Here is an 18923-nt window from a genome sequence, read left to right as displayed (position 1 = left end):
GTTACAATACAATGAGTCTATGAGTTGGTTAACTCGTACGTGACTTATATCTTATCTCAACAGTGATGCTGTGGGCTCATTCACTCTTTCAGACTCTTGGCCTAGCCTTGGTGGGCCTGGTGTAGCTGTGACATCTTATTTTGTTAACCTGCTCCTGGCTGGCGGAATACATATAGATTTTTTTTTGTTAGGCGTGCAGGCAGTTATACTGTGTGGATAGATGAATTTTCAACTGCAGCCATTGTATTCTGACAGTTGGTCCCAGCAGCTCTCAGAATACCCAAACTGATTAGATGCAGCCGCTGTTCTGTTAACAATCTTTTGCCCAGATCTTTTGCTTTTCAGTTAGATCAGTAGAGGAATAGTGGTGAGAAGGTGCTTACAGGGTCACCCATGAAGGGAATTTTGGCTGGTTCATCAGAAACTGGATACAAGTCAAACTAATGCATGACTAGCTTAAAGGGATAGTAAATGGTATCCCTATTCTCTAAAAATAATTTATATGCATCCTTTACTTAAGGCCACTTTCACATGGATGTTCTGATTGGGTCCGCCTGTCAATTTTTCTTCTCTATGGAGCAACACATGTCCGTTTACACCCTCTGACATCCAATCCGATCTGTAGCCAAAAAGAGAGGGATGGGGATCTGTTCCTCTTCCACCTAGCAGGTCGGATGGTAGTCGGGTAGTCTGGTATTAATGGACAGATGGTCCGTTTACATCCGACTGCCCATAGAGGAGAGTGGACTGTGTCCGTGTCAGTGCTCAGTGGAGATCAGTGGACAAATCCCCTGCTGGGAGATAGGAAGTAGATGTGCCACTGCTTTGGTTGAATAATGCACAATAACATAGTGCAAACCTACCTCTACTGAGCAAGCAGATCACAGTCGCAGTCTGCCCCGTGTGAGAGGGGCCTAATAGCCCTGTAATCTATTTTTCATGATATTGTTTATTAATGTGTTTTCCTGCCTCCTTGTAATATTGTCACTTCTGTTTGTTTGGAACGAGCAGTGTTGGCCGTATGCACTGCTTTATGCACACTACAAAGGCCATAGTTCAACTAGGGAGCAAGAAAGAAAGGGTGGATGTGTTCCTACTTACAGTCGGACCATGGAGAATGAATAAAGCCATCCTCTAACAGAGGTCAGATCACAGCAACATAAAAAAAAAAGGAATTTAGAGAACAGGTGAAAGCTGATCGCAATAAAAGGTGTGTTTTTTTTTTTTTACTTAGAAATAGATACTAGGCTAGATGATTTTTTTTTAAACCAGAATTCACTTTAAGGCTAACTATTCTTCTAAGAGGAGCATTAGTCTAGGGGGGACAGGAAGCAGATTTCCTGACCAATGTATAAGCAATTGTAATTTATCCTAGAGATAATACTTTGACAAAAGCTTGTAGCCTTAAAACATTTGATAAAAAATTAAAACGTTCAAAAATTAAACTAAGTTCAGATTGTTCTAATTGCATTAGTGCTTATGATCCAACAGGCAAAACATAACCCCTGCAAATTAATGGCAAAATTAGCCTCAGTGGTGGAAAATATTCTTTCTGACCTATGGTTGTTTTATAAATTTCCTAGATCAGTTATTCCACTGATTGTTTAAACTTGAAAAACAAAATGTAATATTTTGCAACTTACCAATTCTTAAAGAGGAACTCTTTAAGAATTCCAACTCCAACTGTTTGTAAAAAAAGCAATGCGAGCAGCTACAAATACTGTAGCTACTGACTTTTAATAGACAGGTATAAACTAGCCTAGGGATCCAGCGCTGTCATCACCTGAGATGTTTCTTCACTGGTCTTTGGTTCCCCATCACCTCCATTTTGAGTGTGAGAAGCCGTCTGTGACTTCCTGCTGGCTCACAGCTGGCTCCCCATTGTGCAAATGCAAGATACTCTGCACTTTCTGAATAGTCCCACAGTCTCCTGGGACCTGTGACCTGTCACAGGGAGGGAAGGGGCCGGACTTTCACTCTGCTCACCTAGTTAAGCAGAGCAGAAGGGGGATCGGGTACCTGCTATAAGTACTGTTGGTACCCTCTACCAGAAAAAAAAAATGTTGATATTAATGGCAGAGGATGGAGGGAGGAGGCGGATGACCAGAACTTCAAATTTTATATGAAATTCCACTTTAAATGTGGTGGCTACATTCACTTTCTTTTTTTAAGTTTTTTTTTCAATTCATTTTTACCTAGCGAAACAGCCAGTAATACCCTTTCTGTCTTAAGGTGTGAAAACAAAAATATATCGGCGCAAGCAAGTACATAAAATGTAACCAAGCAGCTGACACCAAGGTAAAATACAAAAACCTCAATAGTACAACAGAATTATGATAGTGCAGCGCTAAAATGATCAATAGGATGAATAAAAACACTAAAATCTCTAAAATCACATAAAATCACATAAATGTCCATGTAATAAAAATCGCTGTTAAAATCTAAAATCCTTATAAAAGGGGAAAGGTAATGTCCATAGATGAAATCCAGGGAAAAGTGCGCAGTGCCTTGTATAAATCCAAAATAAGGTGCTCTCACTCAGTGCAAATTGCCTCCACCAGTGACACTAGCCTCTCACCTAAAGGCTGTGAAAAAACAGCCTTGATCAACAATCAGCACAGCAGCGTCTTCACAATAGATCATCAGATACTACAGATGTCCCCTTCACTCAGATTCGGATACAGATGCTCCCATTAAAAGCAAGAGGCAAATCATAGTGTAATATGTCACAACAACACATTTATTAAGGACAAGACAGTCTCTTACTTGAGTATGGAGATAAAACAGTGATGTATAACACTGTAACTAGCAGAGCCTTGCTCCGCCGACAGGGACTGCGGGTGACGTCACACAATCTCCTCCCCCCTCCACACGCGTTACGTCCGTGGGCGGGACTTCTTCAGCGATACGCTGAATAATAAATGTGTTAATAAATGTGTTGTTGTGACATATTACACTATGATTTGCCTCTTGCTTTTTATGGGAGCATCTGTATCTAAATCTGAATGAAGGGGACATCTGTAGTATCTGATGATCTATTGTGAAGATGCTGCTGTGCTGATTGTTGATCAAGGCTGTTTTTTCACAGCCTTTAGGTGAGAGGCTAGTGTCACTGGTGGAGGCAATTTGCACTGAGTGAGAGCACCTTGTTTTGGATTTATACAAGGCACTGCGCACTTTTCCCTGGATTTCATCTATGGACATTACCTTTCCCCTTTTATAAGGATTTTAGATTTTACAGTGATTTTTATTACATGGACATTTATGTGATTTTAGAGATTTTAGTGTTTTTATTCACCCTTATTGATCGTTTTAGCACTGCACTATCATAATTCTGTTGTCTTAAGGTGTGGACATTATGGATGGAGGAGTAACTGAGTAACCCTTTTACAGAAGCATTGTCATTCTGGGGAAAGTGTAGTGTTAAATACGCTAGCAGATTTAGATGGGCTTGAAAAACAAAATAAAGTTGAACCTCAGTTCACACTTCTTAAGCACTTACAGTACCAAATGTTTTTCCTTTTTTGCGATAAAGGTTTTACATATATGGAAGTGGACCATTTTAAGCACCCCTGCCAGTGGTAAATGGTTTATCTCAAAACTCTAACTGCTACTTTTGTTGAACAGTTTAGTCCAGGGATTCACAAACTACGGCCCGTCAGTTGTTCAGGAACTACAATTCCCATCATGCCTTGTCATGTATGTGAATGTCAGAGTTTTAGAATGCCTCATGGGATGTGTAGTTCCGCAACAGCTGCAGGGCCGTAGTTTAGGAATCCCTGGTTTAGTCTATAGAAGGAATTTGAAAAATGAAAGATTGACAGGTAAATAAATGAAAACAAAGAGAGAAAAAGCATACAAATGAAAACGAATGCAGTCATCACATCCAAGCTGCAACATATTACATTTTTGTTTTTGATGCTCCTTTAAAGTGGTTGTTTATCACTAAGAGTCACAGGTCTACAGCCTGCCAAAGACCCTTTTCCTCTACTCTTTGGATACATGGATGGTCTTCCTTTGTCTGCCACTGGGACCCACAACAAGTATAGAATTTCTACAATCAGAAAACACAAACCCTGGATTTTCACTGCTTTATGATTGCTAGATGGGTCATTCTCCGTCATGGGGTATCTTCCACTGTTCCAACAGTTCCAGAAGTCAAAGCCAATCTAAATACTCTACTTGATAAGGAATACCTAGATATGATCCTCACCAAAGCTGACCCCCACAGATTCTGGAGGAAATGGTCTGCCTACTCGGATGTACAAAACTTCACCCATCTTCCTCGCAGCCCAAATGGAAATCACCCTGACTCTAGGGTCATGGGAGACCCTCCCCTCTAGTTCCAATGCTCGCATTTTGTTATTTATCACACATGCTCGGAAAATTGTATTTGATAGTATTGGAATGAATAGCAATGATTTATTACAGTAACATACCACTCGGAACCCCCCCCCCCCCCCCAGCCATACTGTTCTGCTAATAATCCTGTATTGAACTGAATTTGCCTTAATGTTCTCCCTTTCCAAACGTGAGGGGCTTTAGAAGCTGTTTCCTGTAATGTGGCCTTTGATACTGCTTGAGAATCTACATGATTCCCCCCCCCCCCCCCCCGTTGTTGCTACCTCTTCACAAATGTGTAATTACGGTATATGTTGTGATGTCTGGTTTGGTTACATCTATCCAAGTTTCTTGTAATTAAATGTAATTTTTGTTTTTCCTTTTGTTAAGTTTGCAAAAATACCAATAAATATTTCATTAAAAAAAAAAAAAAAGTGGTTGTAAAGGCAGAAGTTTTTTTTATCCTAATGCATTCTTTAATTTTTATCATTAAGATAAAAAAACCTTCTGCATGCAGAAGCCCGCCTAATACTTACCTGAGCCCATCTCTATCCAGCGATGTTGCAAGAGGGACTCTGCTGCCCGGGACTCTCCCTCTTCATTGGCTGAGACAACAGCAGAGCGCCATTGGCTCCCACTGCTGTCAAACAAAGTCAGTGAGCCAATGAGGAGAGAGATGTGCGGGGCCTAGCCGAGTGGACAAACGGAGCCTCGGCTCGGGTGCCACCATAGCAAGCTGCTTCCTGTGGGGGGCATTCGTCAGGAGGGAGGGGCCAAGAGCAACGAAGAGGTACCCAATAAGAGGAGGGTCTAAGCTGCTCTGTGGAAACCAACTACCCAGAGCAGGTACTGTAAGTATAACATGTTTGTTATTTTTACGCACAAAAAAAATTAGACTTTAGTATCACTTTAAAGGCCCCTTTCACACATGTTGTCCATTTGTCAGTTTTTCATCCATCTGTTGACGGATGAAAAACGGACGCCAATACATCTCTATGGAAAAACAGATTGAAAATGGTAAATTATCCATTTACATCAGTTTACATCAGCATCCGTCATCATCCGTTTTTTTTTTAAACTGAGCAAAGCTCTATTTGTCTTCCATTAAAAAAAAAGAGTCGGATGAAAAAACTGATGACCACTGATGAAAAACTGATTTTTTTTACTAAACATATGTAGCATAAAACAAATTGGCCGAAAATGTTAAAACATTTTAAATTTTTCAATTTTTTGGGGGGGAATTTCATATAAAAAAATGTGAAAAATATTGTTATTTTTGCAAAATTGACGCAATTTTTTTGTTTATAGCGCATGATCAAAAAATCGCACAGGTGATCAAATACCACCAAAAGAAAGCTCTGTTTGTGGGAAAAAAAGGACGTCAAATTCGTTTAGGTACAGCGTCACATGACCGTGCAATTGTCCATTAAAGTCACGCAGTGCCGAATCGCAAAATAGGCCCTGGTCAGGAAGGGGGTAAAATCTTCCGGGGCTTAAGTGGTTAAAGTGCAGATTGACCAGATGCTTCCCAAAAGGCAGAGCGTTTTTTTATTTTTTCTATTTTTCGGGTCTGGAAGGCATCGTGATTGACGATGGATTTACATAGAGGGACATTATTTTTTTTATTTTTCTATTTTTAAAAAAGGACTTGTCAAAAACTGTTTCCTGTGGTTCTTACTTTTTGACACTTTTTTCAGTAAATGGGTAGGGGTACTATGTACCCGATACCCATTCACATGGGGGGGGGAGCTGGGAAAATATTAAGGTGCATATACAGCTATTTCAAATAAATCAGACACCTTGATCTCCATCCTGTCTATGTATTGGTGCTTCTGTTATAACATTACAGTTGTGAATTACGTGCTACATCCACTCTATTCTTTTAGTCACTAATGGCATGATGCTCACACTTTACTGAAATATAATTCAGTTTAGGAAAATACATTATAGTAAGCAAACTTTCCTTCCCGGACTCTGTGAAGCTCCATTAAACAAATGAAATAAAGGCATTTGTAGTTTCTCAATTTCCCCCCTCTGCAGTGATTAAGTGTGCAATAAAAATGATATTAAGCGGGTCTAAATATTACTGAGCCCTGTCTAAGTGACAAATCATTATAAGTATGACAATAAACAGAGATCATGGATTCTTTAGGCCTGACTTTAAGTACCAGATATATGTTGCAATACAACAGAAGACAATAAAGATTATTGCAATGTGACTCTTGTAAATTACATTTTAAAGTATAGGTTAAAGTCCAACTCTGGAAAAAGTAAATGTCCTACCTTGCTGTGAATTTTCAAAAACACTGCAGGGAGTTAAATGCTTGTTTCTGTCTAGGGATCAGAAAAATAACTTTTACTTAGCTGATCTTATGCTCTGGCAGATGGAGCTTACCTACACACCAGCAGTGGACTGTCCCTTGGTGTCCTCACAACTATTGCAGGGCTATAGGCCCTACAATGTTCTTCATGAAAGGAATGAACTTGAAGAGGAACTTTAGTAGTTTTTTAATTATATTTAATAACAATTTCTAGCATGTTTTGTACTGTCTCATCATCTGTGTTGTGACCTGCCTCTCAAATGTTGGTGCACCATTGTTCTGTAACCAGAAGATTTAGAAACACTATTTCAATGCATGTATACGGTAACTTTCTGTTAAATCCCAAATTAAAGATTAGGGATCCCTGCTTTCATAAGAGGTTCACCAGATTTGTATATTTTACCTATTGCCAAAACATTTTAAGTTTTAGGATTAGAACCCCAGCCAAGTGTGAACTGCTGTCTGTGCCCCTGCTGGGAAGATTTGTAGGGGTGGCCCTTGTCTTTAGTGCAAAAAGTAATGGAAAGTCCAAAATTTGACAGGAATTGAGGTGACATATTTGAATGGGGACATTTGTTAAGATAGCAAGTGTCTAAAAGGGATATTCCCTAACTGTAGAAATACCTTATTATTTCCGTTTGTTCTAAAAAGGAAATAAAAAGGAAATCTCCTCAATGATGGGACTAAAAATTGGAGGAGGGGGGTCCAAACCTCCTCAAGAGCATTTATGGCATGGGCTTTGGGCAGGATTCTTGGGTATTTACCCACATCTCTTGTCTGGTGCCCTGGGTCCCGATGCTGCTGATGGGCCTATTTTTCTGTTGCCTGTTACTTTGTAGATAAAGTTGGCAACAAGGTGAAGATGAATTACATTTCTCTTTATTTCATCCAAGGGAGTACACATGTTCCAAACAAAGCCAACACTAAGACATTTCAGCCTATCAAGGCCTTACCCTAACATGTGTGTTGCCTGTAGTGCCTGACATCTTGTATCCATGCAACCACATCTTTTTTCTTACAGGCATGAGGCCTTAAACAGGTCAGAGCCTGTCACGCCACTGCTCCACAGCACCACTCTCGCACTTTCCCATCAGCAGGTGTGGCTAAAGGGACAGCCAGCCTGGTCTCCGGAGTAGCAAATGATTATGTGTGTATGTACAATGATCAGCATAAATGAGTACACCCCTTTTAAAAAAGTAAGATTTTAATTAATATCTCAATGAGCACAAGAACAATTTCCAAAATTTTGACAAAACTGAGTTCTCTAGAACAGTGGTCCTCAACTCCGGTCCTCAGGGCCCACTATCAGGCCAGATTTTAAGTATTACCTTGGGGAGATGCAGACTAGAGTACTGCAATCACTGAGCAGCAAATGATATCACCTGGGATGTATTTCAGTTATCTTGCAAACCTGGCCTGTTAGTGGGCCCTGTAGGCCAGGGTTGAGGACCACTGCTCTAGAACATTTGTTCAGCTCATTACATGAAAGTAAGGTTAATACTATAACCTAAATTACAAAACCTTCAGTTTTACTCAAATTTGTTGATGCAAAAATGAATACACCCAACAAATAAAACTACATCTAGTATTTGCATGGCCTCCATGATTTGTAAGGACAGCACCAAGTCGTCTAGGCATGGAATAAACAATTTGGTGACATATTGCAACATCTATATTTTTCCATTCTTCAGGAATGACCTCTTTTAGAGCCTGGACACTGGATGGAGAGTGATGCTCAACTTGTCTCTTCAAAATTCCCCATAGGTGTTTGATTGGGTTCAGTTCATGAGACATACTTAGCCACTTAATCACTTTCATGCTCTTCTTCTTCAGAAATGCAGCAGTGGCCCTAGATGTGTGTTTTGGATCATTGTCATGTTGGAAAAGTGCAAGACAACCAAGGGAATGGTGAGTGATGTAGCATCCTCTCTTTCATTATAGAGCAGTACATCTGTGAATTCCTGATACCATCAATGAAATACAGCTCCCACGACACCAGCAGCACTCATGCAGCCCCACAGAAGGACACTGCCACCACCATGTTTCATTGTAGGTACCATGCATTTTTCTTTGTACTCCTCAACTTTGCGACGACATTCAGTTTTGAAGCCATCAGTTCTAAAAACATTTATCTTGGTCTCATCGCTCCAGAGTACAGAGTCCCAGTAGTCTTCTTCTTTTTCAGCATGGGCCCTGGTACATTCTAGGTGGAGCTTTTTGTGGGTGGGCTTTAGGAGAGGCTCCCTTTGTGGACAACACCCATGCATGCTATTCTTCTGCAGTGTATGCCATATTGTGACACAAGAAACAATCACCCCAGTTTGGCTTTCTACTTATTTAGCTAACTGCAGTGAACTTGCATTGTGATTTTCTTAAACCCTTCTCATCAGAAGATGCTCCTGCCGAGGTGTTAGCTTCCGCGGACGGCCTGGATGTCTCTGTAAGATGGTTGTAGTTCCATCTTCGTTAAATTTTTGTATCACTTTTGCTACAGTGTTCTGACTGATCTTCTTGTAGCCTTCACCTTTGTTGTGTAAAGAACTGATTTTCTGACTCAGGCCTTGTGACATTCCTCTTCCATGTGGTACTATTGCTGACAGCATGAAAAAGAAAGGAGTTTTCTTTGTTAAGTAATGCTCTTTTAAAATCAACTGTCTGCTGGACACTTGTTTTATGAATAATTCGCCACACCTGTAGTTGCATTTTTGTTAATTAGGATTTTGTTGTCTAAAATGTAGCTTTGCTCCTAAGACTTTCATTGGGGTATGTTCATTTTTGCAACATTGGTCTTGAATGAATTTGTGAGGAAAAATACTTTTTGTGTGTGTGCAAATTAGCAAGCCTTAGTTTTAATCAATGGCCTGCATTTGTAGGAGTATTTTGTAGTATAGTGTCCCATAGAAAATGTTGTTTCTGAAAGGTTTTCTGGCAAATCTGTTAGGCTGTACTCATTTTATTCTGAGCACTGTATATGTTTATACTGTATATACAGTGTTTGCGTGTATGCATGTGTATACCATATGTGTTTACAACAAATGTATATATTTTTTTAAGCCCTGAAAGAAGGGGGGGTGCCTCAACCACCTGAATGGCTACATATACAATGCTCCTTGACCTCTACCAGTCCAGTCCTACTTGATATCTATCTGTAACACACTTTCCTAGGGTTACAATGCTCACTCACCATACTGTATCTTTGATGGACCAATGTTATCACCCCAGGACAGGAAGTGTGCTAGGACTAAAGAATACCTCCCTCTCATTTCATCCTAATAGCATAAAAGGGATGTATTCTGCATTCCTTAGAGATAGCTGAGAATAATGTAACTAATTAGAGTTCAGTACAGCCATGTTTTTGTCAGATACACCTGTAGCGCACCCCCTAAGGAGCCACAAGTAGAATATAATTCCCCACCCTGCACAGCCAGGCACACCAAATTTTCACATTCTTCCAATGTCAGAAAACAGTCCAATGCTTTGTTCTTTTTTGTTTGAGTGATTATAATTTGGATAGAGGGAGTAGGGGTATTATGGGATGCCAACTTGACTTTAACCGCTTGCCGACTGCGCACAGTATATTTACTGCGGCAGTCGGCCCCGGCCAGGCAGAGTGACGTAGGTCTACGTCGCTCGCCTGTCACTCCTTCCAGAGCCAATAGCGGGCGGGCGCGCGCCCGCCGAGGCGCGCGCCCGCCTCGGCTCGTTCACGGAGGAGTGCGGGAGTGTGACTGGCGGACCCGATGTCCGCCGGTCACACTACGATCGCCGCTACAGCGGGAGAAAGACAGAGCGGCTTGTGTAAACAAGCCACCTGTCAGTTCTCCCTGTGTAAAAGTGAAGATCAAACAGTTCTACTATGTAGAACTGTTGATCTTTGTTTTTACACTAGTAGCCATGTCCCTACACAGTTAGAATCACGCCCCTAGGACACACTTAACCCCTCCCTGTCCAATACTGTTAACCCCTTCCCTGCCAGTGTCATTTTTGCAGTAACAGTGCATATATATAGCACTGATTACTGCAGTAATGTCACTGGTACCCCCAAAAGTGTCAAAAATGTCAGTCAAGGGTCCGATCTGTCCGCCGCAATGTCGCAGTACCGCAAAAAAAATCGCAGATCGCCGCCATTACTCGTTAAAAAAAAAAACACCAAAAATGACAAAAATCTTTCCCTTTGTTAGTAAACGCGATAACTTTTGCGCAAACCAATCAAAATACGCTTTTTGCGATTTTTTTTACCAAACATAGGTAGCGTAAAACAAATTGGCCGAAAATTTTAAAAAATTTTGATTTTTACATTTTTTTTGGGGGGAATTTCATATAAAAAAAAGTGAAAAATATTGTTGTTTTTGCAAAAATTACGCTCTTTTTTTGTTTATAGCGCGTGATCAAAAAATCGCACAGGTGATCAAATACCACCAAAAGAAAGCTCTGTTTGTGGGAAAAAAAGGACGTGAAATTCGTTTAGGTACAGCGTCGCACGACCGCGCGATTGTCCGTTAAAGTCACGCAGTAAAAAATCGCAAAATAACCCCTGGTCTTTTAGCAGGAAAATCCTCCGGTGGTAAAGTGGTTAAACAACTCCAGGGACAACTTCTCCTATGTACAGTCTATATACATGCCTCACTTCCTCTAGCACACTTAATTGCAGGAAGAAAAACTTTGCTTTAGTGAATCTGACACTTTAGTGGATCTGACAAGGCACTCCGCCAGATCAAAGCAAAAGCCCTTTACAGGCAGGGATCCGGGTCCCTTGCTTGTGTAGCAAAGTCCAGTGTCCAGCTTAAATCCCTGTGGCTACTGATCCCAGCACCACCTTTTTAGGCACCGCCAGCCAGCCGAGCTGCAGCTGCCCCTTTCAATAGCCCTTCTGGCTACTTCTCCACAGTCCTCCCAGACTAACACTCTCTCCCCACAGTCTTTCCAGACTGCTCACTCTCCAGCCCACCTGGTTGACTTCTCTGGAGAACCCCTGGACATGCTGACCTGCTTCTGCTGTCCTCTGCTTGCTCCCGTGCCTCCAGGAAGGATTCCCCTGTGTGTTGTAGAGGGTCCCTCCAAGACCCGAGTCCCAGGCCAGAAGTCAACCCCCCAGACTAGGGGGCCTCCTCAGCACTCCTTCTCCATCTTCCACCCGACTCCCTCTACTAGCATAAATCATGAGTCTTTATGAGGTGGCCTGCCCCCTGCCGGCCCATTTTTTTGGGGTTAGCTGGGGCCCTCATCACTACTCCAAGCAGCTCCTCCTAGATTCCACCCTCTGCTTCTGGAAGCTTCTCCAAGGTTCTAGAAAGCAGGGGAGTCACCAGAGATGCTGCTTGCTTAGCCATCTAGCCTTCCTCATCAGTCACTTATCCCTGACCCAGATTCAACCTCAGCCAAGCCAAATTTAACTACACTACAGCTAACTGTGTACACCTATTCTAGCATGCTAGAGGGTGCTACATGCCAAAAAGTAAAAAAAAAAAAAAAAAATACCCCTAACCATTTTACTCTCCTTTTAAGTAAAAAAGTTAAACAACCAAATAAACCAGTTGAAACTAAAAATCTAGGGCAATTTTACTAATATTCCTTACCAGGGGACTTGTAAAGGAGCTTGGTGCTATAGTAGTTAATATGTATATGTGAGCTAAAATGTGTATGTAAAGCTGCATTCTCAATATTAAACAGGGTTCCCAAAGGACAGGAAAATAAATTGAAAATGTAAAATGTTATAATTGCAAACAAGCTGATCTGCCAAAAAGAGCTAAGGTGTTTTGACAATGCACTTACTGCGTAGATGTTTACATACAATACCTGGGAATTCCTGCAGGTATGGACCACAGCAACCCAGAAAATCAGCGTGACAAATAAAACACTCAGGCAGAGCCTACTGACCTGGCATGGTTACATAAATGTAAAACTATTTTGTAGCCTATTGGCAGGTGCAGTGGCTTTGCTTTTCAGTGGTTTTACCTCATAGAAATGTAATCTGCCAATATTTCTCATTCGAGAATTTGGCTTCCAGGTGTTCTGTGTGTGTTGCTTTGTTATATATCCACATCCATGAATACAAAACATGCAATACAGAGAAGAATTAATTGTAAAGGAGAAGAATATAAATTACATGCCACCATATTTACTTCTCTGCTTCATTAGCAAAGGCACAAGCAGGAATAATATCTGCCAGTTCACACAATGAAATGAGATTAATTTCAGGCTGAATGAAAATGTAGTATAATTAAGGTGAAATGTTTAGGAATAAAAGCTTTGGTATTGCACATTATGGCGTCCCCTTACTAAATGCATTAATGACTGCTATTATCACCAAACACTGCAATGAATTGAAGTTGGGCTGTTTTCTAAACTTTTTCGCTTTGAAATGGACAATGTTGACTTTCAATGCGCTGTAAAAATTTTATGGTGTGTTAAGATGTCGTCAGGCATGTCCCATTTATCTCATTTTACTAGATGCTACCAAATTCCTTTGTGAGCACACATGTTCGATTCCACCCCTTTTTATGCATGTACAGAGGTGTCTGCCACTCAGTAAATGCATAATTATATGCACCTCTAAAACAAAGTCCCAGTTCTTTGGTTTCTGCTTTCTTAGCTTACTCCTGATTGGTCACACCCCTGAGGAAACCCTTGCTGCCTGGACTACATTTCTTACCATTATTCCACTAGAATTCTCTTATGACCTTCTGGATATATTACCTGGTTGTGAAATCTTTTGGGTTTATCCTAGCAAGCTCCTAACCATTATCTGATCCCTGATTTACTGCTGACAGTAACATGCCTATCTGTGCCCTTGTCCTACTGATTAAGCCATCTGGTCTCCACCCATCAAGGCATATTATATTTTGCATTTAAATGATAGGACAGGGGGGGCGTAACTGGTGCATAGACAAGATGGCCATGTAAGAAGAGAGCTCCGCACACAGGACCAAAAACCTCAACGTCTGCCTGCTTTCCACAGGCGATTTTTATCCCTCTGAGCTGCTCCAGCACTCCTGCTACAGGAGCCATGGCGCTGAAAGAAAAATTATGATCAAGTGCCACAAAAGCTAACGGAATACATGTTTTTTTAAGCTGGCTGAGAGGCGGGGCCAAGATGCCGCCACAGCCAAATCTTCCACAGCAGCACCAGCAGCTCTCCCCATCTACAGCCTGTACAGCCCAACAAATCAAGGGCCAATGTATTAAATACCATATACCCTTCATCTACCACCCTGTCACAAAACAAATATGTTCAGTGCCTATTAAAGCAACCTATACAATTTTAAAAATGAATCCTCCCTAGCTCAACTGACCCCTTCTGCTATTCAAGCTTTTATAGACTCGGTACACCTTCTGTACTTATTTGGCAAGCAAATTAAATCTCAAGATGTTCCTTTCACTACATCAGAAATAGATAAAGCCATTGACACACTACCAAACAATAAATCCTCGGGCCCAGATGGCTTTGAAGGGGAATACTACAATTTAAACCCATTCTGATTAAATACCTAGTCCATGTGTTCAACGATGCTGCTTCCTTGGACTCCTTCCCACAAGAAATGTTAGAGGCTATGATTGTGATGCTACTGAAGCTAGGAAAAGAACCTAACACTCTATAGAATTTCCACCCCATATCCCTACAAAATCACGATATGAAACCATATGGTAAAGTAATCGTGAATAGACTAATCAAGCTCCTCCCAACCCTTATTCATCCTGATCAATCGAGCTTCAAAAAAACCTGCCAAACTTTGGACGCTACCCGTAGGATGGTTAATATCACCCATCATGCTGAGAAATGTTGGGCGCCTTCTATGCTTCTGTCTCTAGACACAGAGAAGGCATTTGATCGGGTGCACTGGCAGTACCTGGCCATGGCTTTGCAGAAGTTTGGCTTTCTGGGCCAGATTTTCCCAGTAATAATGGCGCTATATTTGCATCCCTCAGCCCAAGATTATTGCTCTTCCATGCTATCTAAAACTTTTAGCATTAGCAAAGGTATCAGACAAGAGTGCCCTATTTCTCCCCTCCTCCTTAACATAGTCATGGAGCTGCTAGCTGAGAAAAATAGATCCCAAGGCAACATTTCAGGTTTCATAATTGGGACCACTTAGCACAAAATTAATTTATTTGTGGATGACATTGTCCTCTTACTAACCAACCCTACATCTTCCCTGGCTTCAATACAAAAAACATTATCAGAATTTGGTGAAGTCTCGTATTATAAAGTGAACGACTCAAAGTAATTTATTCTACCATTAGGGATACCTGTGGCACAGCAAATAGAACTAGAACACAAGCATTCATACACATGGACTAAGGAATCTATCTACTACTTAGGATTAAAACTGACCAACACAACATCCTATCTCTACCGAGCCAATTTTACTCCCTTCTTGAATAATCTCCCAAAATAACTTGAGCAGCTCCCCAAATCAGCACTATAATGGGCAGGCAGATTAGTGGAATTTAAAAGGCTTAAACTACCACAACTGCTCTACCTATTCAGATCACTACCGATTCTGATCCCTACCTCACTCTTCACCTCCTTGCAAAGTGTCCTTGGACGATTCATATGGCAACACAAAAAAGCTAGATGCTTCCACGCCATCCTCATGAAACACAAATCGGTGGGAGATGTGGGACTTATCATCTTTAGAGACTACTACAATGCTGCATTATTAGCCCAACTTAAAGCCAGGTTTACATTGCTTTAAGTTTGGCTTAGCATAGAAACATCCCAAATTCCTTGTTTCTCAGCTCATCCCAAGTAAAAATAAAAAAAATCATCATGTACCATTGTAGCCTCAAGCCTAGCATTTAACTATCTACTTACCAATGCTCCCAAAGGGGACTCGCCCTGTAGAATACTGCTACCAAAATCTGTGTTCTCTATACTCATCCCCAACCGCAAAATGTGAACATAGCAAGATAAAGGTATCCACTTTGTCTCAGACCTTTACTCTGACAACCTTCTCCGATCCTTCACATCATTGCAAAATGTGTTCTCCCCCACTCTGACGGACTACTATCAATGCATACAATTAACTCACTGCCTGCTTCCTAATCCCACCTACACCCTCTAGAATGGAAGTATCTTTCATCACCCATAACAAACACAAAATCACACTATTTTAAAACATTCTAGGAGAAAATACTGCCTTCAATAAGACCCTACCTTTACTGAAGTTGGAAAAGGATACCGGCTGCTCTTTTAGCGAATCCAAAAGTTTACTAGCCTTTAAAGCCAGCTTCTGACCCACCAGATACTCAAACCTCTGGGAGCTAGTCCACAAAATTACCCTCAGATGGTACATTGCTCCATCTATAATTCACGCATTTGATTCTAAAATACAGCCCCTGTGCTAGAGACACTGTGGGGAAATATGGAACCTGTTCCACCTTCTCTGGCAATGCACCCTGGTAACTAAACTCTGGCAGGATATGTTCCAACTTCTTACAGAAGTAACAGGATTAACGCTAACCCCTTCCCCAAAGCTTTCATGCAGATGATCTTCTCACTATGTACTAATTTATGGCAGGTCAAGTTTTCTTTTTTGTTTGTTCTGTTCTCTTCGATAAATCTCAATAAAAATATTGAACTATAAATGATAGGACACCAAAGCATGATAAAAATGCTACTAGTTTGCCTTGATAGTGGCTTGTCTATAGGTCAAGACTGTGATGTACAGTAGAACAGAATATTATACCAGAGTTTAGACTAGGTTTATATATATATATATATATATATATATATATATATATATATATATATATATAGTGATATTTCAAAACTGAATGGTGCAATAGAGTGGTAGGGAAACTAATAAAGCAGAATAGTAGGTAGGTAGTAGGTAGGATAGTAGGATGAAGCAGTGGGGAATATTTATGGTGGGATTGGCTGATAACGATAGAAGACTAGAGCATTGGGGAAGAATGGATTAATTGCTAAATGCTGTGGTGGCAAGTAGTGGTGGCATAAGCAAGGAATAGCTGTTTACGTCATCCCCTGGGACAAGCAGTTATGGAGCCATAGAAGACAGGAGTGGTACAGAGGCTTGAGTGCATAACAGTAGGAGGGAGAAGAGGGCAGTAAGAGCAGAATAAACTGTAGGCAGAGCCCAGGAACTATGGCAGCAACAGGCATGCTGAGGAGCTGAATCAGTTTAAGGATCTGCTGCCCTCTACTGACTGTAAGTGGCTGTGCTGCCTAATGCTCACAGAGATTATTATGTACAACATTTCCTGTCTCTGTGTGTCTGGTCAGAAACCCCAGAAAGAGTATGTGAAGAGAGAGGGAGACAGAGAACTGAGCTACATGAATTTAAACACACGGGAGCTGCTACTGCTGCTGTATTTCACCCAGACCAGAAGCAGTGACTATTAGGCAAGTATCCCTATGTCCAAATAGTTTAACTGCATCTGCCCATAGCTTCTCGAGTGTGCATATAAAGCCTTGTGACAGATTTATCTTTGTGCTATTGTTATCATCTCACAGGCACAGTGCCAGATAGCTAGGTTTGTGCTACTGCATTAGTGTAGTGGTCACCTTCCAATATATTTATAGGTGAATCTGTTTATTGCAATAGAGTTTATATATGCAGCTCATGGTATAGTTAACTTCTGCTCTCGGGTTATATACTGTAGCTAGTTTTAGTTCAGGGCTACTAGGGACTATAGCCCAGCATAGATAGGCTGACTCTGAATTTTAGTGCCACACTGCAGTTTTTGTGTGAGAAGATGTATTCCAGGGTGGTTGGATAACAGCTAGATTGTCTCCCAATCACCACAGGTGTAGATCTTGTTTTCAGGTCTCTAACACCAAGACAAACTCAGCATTATGCTCATCCTCAGGGGCCCCTGCAACTGGACTATGCTGCAACATTCATCTGGAGTTTTCTCTAGAATAACTATATATACCTGAGTTTACAGTATCTCACAAAAGTGAGTACACTTTTGTTGATAGAGGTTTAGACATTAATGGCTGTGTGTTGAGTTATTTTAAGGGGACAGCAAAATGGCACTGTTATACAAACTGTACACTCACTATTTTACATTGTAGCACAGTGTCATTTCTTCAGTGTTGTCACATGAAAATGTATAATAAAATATTTACAAAAATCTGAGGGGTGTACTCACTTTTGTGAGATACTGTATGTGCACAATTCCACCAGGACTCCTCTCAACATTTAGCTGATCTTACCTGTTTTGCACAGTGGATGTATGTACTATTATTAATCTTTTCTTATATAAATCTTGTATTATTTTCATACTTAAGTGCATCTATATACTTATGGCTATTGTCATACACTGGTTGCAGTGGTTCATCTGCTCCCAATTACTTTGACTACATTACTGATTAATTTCCCAGGGAGGGAATATCTTCTGTTTATAGAGGCCCTGCCCTGGGTGTAGGCACTACACTCCACTCCACTTAGCAAAGTTTTACTTCTCTTATTTACCTACAGGTTTAGCGCAATATCCTGTTTGAGGAGGGCTTTTTGTCATAACTTCACAAAAGAGGGCTACATAAATAATAAGGGGAGGGGGGTGTGACAGGGCAACAGTAAAACTTATTAAAGGTTTAGGATGGAGTTTCTCAACCAGGGTTCTAAGGAACCCAAAGATTCTTTAGGAATTCCACAAGGGTTCTAGTGTGATCTACCCGTTAAGTGTATCTGTGTCGCAACAATTTCTCAATTTCCCTTTGGGATTAATGAAGTATCATGCAGGTGGGGACAGTGTTAACTAGATTAAAGCGGAGTTCCACCCTAAAATAAAACTTACCTCCATCTTCATGCCCGGGGTCACCTGAAAAACAAATGGATAATCGCAATTTTTTTTTTTTTACTTACCTGGTTTAGAAGAAAATATACTCACCTAACTTCCTCTTCCTCCCCTTGGCGGCCACGGCGATTCGTTACTTCCTGGCTTTGCAATGATTCCTGGGAGCTGAACGTCATCGCTCCCAGGAATCAATGCGCCTGCACCGGCCCCGACATCAGTTCCGGTGCAGGCGCCATCATACCTTTCTAAACAGCTTCTGGGCATGCCCAGAAGCTGGGCAGGGATGACGCTGATGCACCGGAAGTGACAGCGGGGCCGGTGCAGTGCATCGTTGGACCGAAGAAGACGGAAGAGGATGCAGAAGAGGATCGCGCTGGCTTCAAGCTGCCCACACCTGAGATGGCAGCGCTGGACAATACTTTTTCAAGGTAAGTATTTCTTCTAAAAGGTAAGTGCAACCCGGGACAGATCAGAGGCTAGCCATTGTGGAATTTA

Source organism: Pelophylax lessonae (assembly GCF_965119305.1).
Source record: "Pelophylax lessonae genome assembly, chromosome: 12".
Taxonomy (NCBI): Eukaryota; Metazoa; Chordata; class Amphibia; order Anura; family Ranidae; genus Pelophylax; species Pelophylax lessonae.
The sequence above is the reverse complement of the archived record's forward strand: the minus strand, read 5'-3'. Positions refer to the sequence as shown.